This window comes from Silene latifolia, unplaced genomic scaffold (assembly GCF_048544455.1).
Source record: "Silene latifolia isolate original U9 population unplaced genomic scaffold, ASM4854445v1 scaffold_197, whole genome shotgun sequence".
NCBI classification, from domain to species: domain Eukaryota; kingdom Viridiplantae; phylum Streptophyta; class Magnoliopsida; order Caryophyllales; family Caryophyllaceae; genus Silene; species Silene latifolia.
This window is the reverse complement of record NW_027413160.1, coordinates 304,423-312,677: the sequence shown is the minus strand read 5'-3', so window position 1 is coordinate 312,677 and position 8,255 is coordinate 304,423.

The window sequence follows — 8,255 nt, the reverse complement described above, 5'->3', positions numbered from 1 at the left end:
AACGGTTAAATTTGTTTTCAAAGATTCGAAATTGGATTTGAAATTTGAAAACGGTTAAATTTGTTTTCAAAGATTTAATTTTGAATTGAAACTTGAAAACGGTTAAATTTGTTTTCAAAGATTTGAATATGGAAATTATGAGGATTGAATTCGTCATTACGACAGGTTAGAAAACCGTTTTAACCTTTGAAAGAAGGTATGCAAATCGAAAATTGTGAGAATTGAAATTGTCATTACGACGGCTTAGAAAAGCCAAATTTGATTTCGAAAATGAGATTTGAAATTTGGAAAGTTGCAAGGGTCGAAATCGTCATTATGACGGTTTGAAAAACGTTTTTGTTTGAAAATCGATTTCCATTTTTGAAAATTCGAGGGTAGAATTCGTCATTACGACGGCGTAAAAAGGGCGCTTTGAGAATGCAATGGTCAGCGGGGGACCGAGGTTTGAAATGGGCATTACGACGACGTAAAAGGGTATTTCGAAATGGTTTGTGAAAACCGAGGATTGAAATTGTCATTACAACGACATGAAAAGGTGTAATTGAAAATGATTATAAAACCCGGGTTTGAAAATCGTCATTATGACGACCTAGAAAGGCGTGTTCTTTTGAAATGCAACGGTCGGCGAAAGACCGAGGCTTAAAATGGCCATTATAACGGCGCAAAAGGGTGTATTTGAAACGGTTGTAGAAAACCGGTTTTGAAAATCCTCATTAGAACGACCTAAAAAGGTGTGCGACGGTCGGCGAAAGACCGGGGTTTGAAACAGCCATCATAACGGCGCTAAATGTGTTTTTGAAATGGTTGTAGAAAACCGGTTTGAAAATCGTCTTTACAGAAAGATCATAGATCTTAATTAGACTCTCTAATTAAAAACAAATTATCTCATAATATGTTCATTTCGTGATCTATGTAACATGCGTGCAAATATAAAAGCATAAAATTAAAGATTAAGGAAAAACAATTTCCTTACATTGTTATTTATGGTAATATGGGCAAAATCAAGATCTCCTATCTTTATTGTTCTTGAGCTAAAAAGAAATGGATGATCCTCCTTGAAAAACCCTCAATAAGAAAGTCTCATTCAAGTTGCACCCAAGAACAAAACACCCAAAAATTTTACAAGTATTAACTAGATACTAGTAAAATTTACCCTTGATAATATTTGTAATATTACTAACCCTCTTAGTAATAATATTTTTGATTACTAACTTCTTAGTAAATGATGTATAATAATTTTTAGAGAGATAGACCAAGTTTTGTTCACATGCAAAAGTGAAGTAATGAAGTGTAGAAAAAATGAACAAAAGATGGAGTGTTAGTAGAGGAAGTGGCGGGTGGAGTGTGTAGTAGTGGAGTGTAGGATTCATTTTCCATATTTTATTGTCCAACACATTATGACACACATAATGATCACATGACAATTATGGAAGAAAAATAAGCAAAGTGTAATGACCATGATCATCCACTACACTCCATTTACACGGTCCAATGTACCATTTACGGGTCCAGTTTGGTTCTCATATTTGTCGCACAAATACGTGTAAATTTTATTTAAACATCGTATCATGTTTAAATGCTTCCAATTAATTTCTTCCAAATCACTTCGTAAATATACGTGTACCGCTACACATATTATTATATGTACTAATATTAATCACATTAATCAATTAGTACAATTTTAGTGAATTAACAATTAATTAACTAAAACTCGTCTCATAAAATTTATTATTTAATTATCGCGTAATTAAATAATAACTGTTGCTCCTCGAGTTCGCAACTCGAAATCTCTCTAAAAATAAATGACTAACCTTTTAGTCTATAAATCAAGAGACTAAATAAATTGTATCTCATACAATTAATTAGTTGTCAATTGGGGTTCGTTCCTTTAGGTGTGACCGAAAGGGGTCAGTTGATCACCGCCGTCTCACGACAATATCGTCAAACTCTAGTCAGCCAACCGTTATCGATTTACGTTAATCAACTGACGAGGATCAAATAATTAAATATCTGATGATATTCCTTTAATGAGATTTATTATGTAAACGCACTATTGTGGAGGACACTAACTCCAACAATCTCCCACTTGTCCGACACAAGATGTGCGCTACCAATTCTCTTGTCCGTTTTAATCTTCCACTCAATGCAAGGTGTCTTTCAGGTCGCCCTTGTACATGAACATATCGCGAGTGGTTTTCTCGATCGGGAGTGTGACTACCTGACCGGAAAAATATCTCACGGATTACTTCCGAGCGTGGCCATGCATTTGTAGTCATTAACTCCTCGAGTGGCCTTGAGATATAGTTACCCAACGTGGGTGGACAATTCCTGTCTGCCTTATCTATCCTATTGCACAATACAGATCACCATGACCTAGTAAATGCCCTTTGGCCTCCTTTCACGGCACGACCTAGGACAAAGACCAAAGTTATTCGAAACCTGCACTTGCTCAAATAATAGTCTCCGGTTAAACGAATCGACTCATTGGAACATCTTAAAGATTCCTGCCACGGCCAGGCGTTTATAATAGAACTAAGGGATTCTCTAAATGGTCACTGTCCGGCAAAGTGTCACACACTCTGCCTATATAATCGACTAGTCATCATGTATGACCTCATGGTGTTGAACAACCATCAATCGACTCACAATCTAGTCACTCCGAGACGTCACCTCATTAAGTGACTAGGACAAAATACAATGTTCATCTTATTCACTTGAATAGTGTTCAACATTGTCTCCACAACTTATTCAGATAAACAAGGTATTTTAAAATTTAGTCACCCTAAATAAAAGATTCATAAAAGAATGAATGCGAAAACAATGAATGTGATTATCATATATATAATAAGATATACACTATCCAATTATTACATATCCATAATCTAAAGAAAATCTGGTACTCGTCTCAATCCCATTGTGACGACATGACCATCATGCTTAGCCTTTGATAAAGGCTTGGTTAAAGGATCAGCAATATTATCATATGTCCCAACCTTAAAAATGTAAATTTCCTTCCTTTCCACATAATCTCTAATTACATGGTATTTCCTTTCAATGTGTCTAGATTTGTTTATAGACTTCGGCTCTTAGGCTTGAAAAATAGCTCCACTGTTATCACAATATAGAGTGATCGGATCTTTGGCGGAATGGACTACTCCTAATCCCTCCATGAATTGCCTAATCCAAACAGCTTCCTTCGCAGCCTCAGACGCTGCAAGGTACTCATCCTTTGTTGTAGAATCTGCAGTAACGCTTTTCTTGAATCTCTTCCAGCAAACAGCTCCTCCATTTAGCATAAACACATAGCCGGATTGGGATTTCATATCATCCCGATCGGTTTGGAAACTTGCGTCTGTGTAACCTCTTACACGCAACTCAGTTTCTCCTCCAAACACTAAGAACGAATCCTTAGTCCTTCTTAAGTACTTAAAGATGTTCTTTACGGCTATCCAGTGACTCTCACCAGGCTTGGCTTGATACCGACTTGTCATGCTCAAGGCATACGCAAAGTCGGGACGAGTGCAAATCATAGCATACATGATAGACCCAACAGCGCAAGCATAAGGGACGGTCTTCATGTGTTCAATTTCCTTTGGGGTGGAGGGAGACTGTGACCTGCTTAAAGTAATTCCTTGGCCCATAGGTATAAATCCTCTCTTAGAGTCTTTCATATTGAACCGGTCAAGAACTTTGTCAATATAAGCCTCTTGACTCAATGCTAGTATTCTCTTGGACCTATCCCTATAGATCCGGATACCCAAGATTCGTTGTTGCTCTCCCAAGTCCTTCATCTGGAAGTGTTTCCCTAGCCACTCCTTAACGGAAGTGAGCGATAGAACATCATTCCCGATGAGCAATATGTCATCCACATACAGGACAAGGAATGCAACCTTACTCCCACTAAACTTCATGTATAAACACGGTTCTTCCACACTTCTAGTGAAACCGTATTGTTTAATAACATGATCAAAGCGATGATTCCAACTACTAGATGCTTGCTTAAGACTATAGATGGACTTCTTAAGCTTACACACCTTCTTAGGGTTAGATGTATCCACAAAACCTTCAGGTTGTATCATGTACGCCTCTTCTTCTAGAATCTCATTCAAGAAGGCGGTTTTGACATCCATTTGCCAAATCTCATAATCATGAAATGCGGCAACCGCTAAGATTTTCTTAATGGACCGAAGTATAGCGACTGGAGCGAAGGTTTCATCATAGTGTAAACCATGAACTTGGGTGAACCCTTTTGCTACCAATCTAGCTTTGTAAACATCTACATGTTTATCCACGCTGAGCTTAATTTTATATATCCATTTACACTGAAGGGGTCACACTCCCTCAGGTAAATCCACCAAGTCCCATACTTGGTTCTCGTACATGGAATCCATTTCGGATCGCATGGCTTCTAGCCAAAGCGAGGAGTCGGGACTAGACATGGCCGATTTGTAGGTAGTGGGTTCATCACTTTCCAAAAGTAACAAAACACCATCCTCTTCGATGTTACCAAGGTAGCGGTCAGGTGGATTAGAAATCCTACTTGACTTTCTAGGAACAATTGCCGTTTTGGAGGAAGAGGGAATGCTATCCGCCACGTTCTCCTCTACCTCATTCTCGGTTTGTGGCTCTCGAACTTCGTCAAGTTCAAATTTTCTCCCACTATGTCTCCTAGAAATAAACTCTTTTTCTAGGAAGACAGCATCACGAGTCACAAACACTTTGTTCTCGTGTTTATTATAGAAGTAATAGCCACGTGTTTCCCTTCGATATCCTACAAAAAGACATTTGTCAGACCTGGGTGCAAGCTTAATTATTGTCAGACTTGATCTTGACGTACGCTTCGCAACCCCAAATAGACATGAATGATAAATGAGGGACTTTCCCTGTCCATATCTCATATGGAGTCTTATCGCCCGCTTTAGTCGGGCTTCGATTTAGTGAAAATATTGAAGACAAGAGGGCAAAACCCCAAAATGAACTAGGAAGCTCAGTTAGACTCATCATAGACCGAACCATATCTAGTAAAGTTCGGTTTCTCCTTTCGGCCACACCATTTAATTGTGGTGTGCCAGGAGGAGTCCATTGTGATACTATATCACAATATTTTAGGTGTAAATCAAATTCATAATTTAGATATTCACCACCACGATCGGATCGTAGGGTCTTAATCTTTATATCCAATTGGTTCTCTACTTCATTTTGAAACTCTTTGAACTTGTCAAAAGCTTCACTCTTGTTCTTCATTAAGTAGACATACCCGTATCTACTTAAGTCATCAGTGAAAGTAATGAAGTAGTGAAAACCTCCTCTGGCGGTGATGGTTAATAGTCCACACACATCCGTATGTATGAAAGCCAAAACCTCAATAGCTCGTGTCCCTTTTCCCGCAAAAGGTGCACGAGTCATCTTGCCTAAAAGGCAAGACTCGCATGTACCATAAGATTCGAAACCAAATGGTTTGAGCACTTTTGATGAGGCAAGTCTCTTAATGCCTCTTTCGTTTATGTGGCCTAAACAACAATGCCAAAGGTAGGATTCGTTTGGATCACCCGTTTTGAGCTTTTTAGTTTCCACATGATAAACGTCATTAACATCATTTAAAACATAAATGCCTCCAATTGAAATGGCCTTGCCATAAACCACATCATTTAATGAAAACGTGCAACTATTGTCCTTAATAATAAAACAAAAGCCTTCCACGTCTAACGCGGAAATGGAGATGATGTTCTTAGCTAAAGTTGGTACAAAATAACACTTATTTAAATGCAACTCTAGACCACTAGCTAAAGTGAGCACATAGGTCTCCACGGAAACGGCCGCTACTCTAGCTCCATTGCCCATGCGGAGATCCACATCACCTTTTGCTAGTGCTCGCACATCCCTTAAACCCTACAAATGATTACAAAGGTGAGAGCCACATCCGGTATCAAGTACCCAAGTGGAAGTGCAAGCATAATCAACATCTATCACATAGAGAGAGGAAATCATACCAATAGGCATCACACGCCCTTCCTTGAGATCCTCCAAGTATTTGGGACAACTCCTCCTATAATGCCCCTTCCCATTATAATGGAAACATTCGGTCTCGGAGAGTTTGACACTTTTTGCCTTGGGATTGCCATTCTCAATGGCCTTCCCCTTTCCCTTGTTATGTTTCTTTGACGATTTCATGAATTGGGATTTTTCCTTCCCCTTTCCTTTCTTAACTACAAGGGACATGTTCTTTAACTTCATGGTTAAAACATCCCCTTTATCACTCCCGCTAGATTCCATATCTTTCTCCGCTTGGGTGAGGAGTGCATGAATTTCATGATAACTCTTATTCATGCTATTCATGTTGTAGTTCACCCTAAAATGGGCAAACTTGGTGGGAAGTGAGTGGAGGATACGATCCACCACAAGAGTCTTAGGAATCTTACACCCTAGACGCTCTAGGATGTCGACATATTCGACCATTTTGAGTACATGGGGACCAACCTTTTGGCCCCTCTCAAGCTTAGCTTCAAATAAGCGTGTCGCCGCATCGTATTGACGGACTTTAGGTGTTTGTGAAAACATAAAAATCATACGAGTGAATATCTCGTACGCATTTAAAGAAATGCATGATAGCGTGAGCTTTGGGGACATCGACCATATAAACACCTTTTTGATATCATTCGACATCCTCACATGGTCATCATAGGCGGTCCGCACCGCCGATGAAGCTCTTGGACCGGGCTCGATGGGAAGAGCATCAGTCAAGTAAGTGAGCACATTGTCGGACAACGCGACACTTTTGATGTTGGATTCCCATTCAAGAAAGTTACTACCGTCATCTTTTAAGATACATTTGTCTATTACAGACCTTAGCCATGAATCTTTGCCTAGTGAAGTAGTCGATGGAGTTGATGAAGTTGTCATTGCAAATTAAAATGCTACAACAAAAAACAAATATTAACATCCATTGTTAAAAAAAGAAAAAAGAAAATTACTTGTGAAAACATGTTTAACAAGTTTTAACATTTATATAATGATCTGTCACTAAATTATATAAATGATTCCAAGACCAAAATATTAAACAAAAATGAGCATTGCTTGGGCAAAACATCCCATAATTGTGTAAATTCGGTAAGTCACGTTGACTAATTCTACCTCTAGAACTCTTGGTCGACGAATTTCCTTAAATCCATCTACTAGCCCCGGAACACATGACCGTCTTATATCCCGTTGAGTCCAACCAATTTTGGCGTGTTATAACCGTTTACCACCCTACTTACCCAAGGTAAAAAGAGAACACCCCGCTTGGGCGAGCGTGGCTCTAATGAACAAGAGATTCATAGTTGTTACTAATTGGTAAGGCTAATCTCAATTTTAGTTATGTGAGAAATCTTGTCAATTTAGTCATAAATTCCCTATAAGTGAACTAAGTCAGTGAATGTAAATGACTTGAATTGACAACCGCGAAAATAAAATGCATGTGAATGACGATTTTGGCATGCGCGAAAATAAAAACAAGCAAACAAGTAAGCATATTATACTGTGATTGATTATGAACCTTCTATCTCTACCAGTTGGTCTTGGCGTAGGATCTGTGCTGTCAAAAATCAACTCAAGCCCTGGATGTTTGAGGAGCAATGGAGACAGTCTAACTGTGATTATACTGTCAAGGTGGGTTATAATTGGCTTGTTGATGATGGAACTGATGTTGTTTGGCATCACTGGACTAGGAACAGGTTGATTTTACCTAAACATGCTTTCTTTATTTGGCTGGTAGCTCACCAGAGACTACTCACTCAGGATAGGTTACTGAAGATGCAGATTGCTGCAAAAAATAGGTGCCTGTTATGTGAAACAGATGAAGAGAACATTGAACATTTATTCTTCCAGTGCACTTACTGTAAGAGGTGTGTGAGGTTGATGGAGGAGTGGCTGCAAGTCAGTATTCCTCTGCACGGGATTATTGACTGGTGGATTAAGCTAAGGGAACGTTCCCTTTTGAAGAAACAAGTGGTTGCTGCTGCAGTTGCACATCTTATGTATCTCATTTTCTATGTAAGGAATAGATGCGGGTTACAGTATGGGCTTCCTTTTCCTGTTGCTTTGATAAAACAGGTGATGGAGTGCTTATTAATGAGTTTGAGAGGTAGAAATCTTGTTATAGGTACTAATGTAACTAGAGAGTGGATAAAGAGTGTGTGTCCAAATTGTATTTAACTAGAGAGTTGATAACCTCTAGTTAGCTCTTGTATGATGGGATTTTATTAATATATACACTT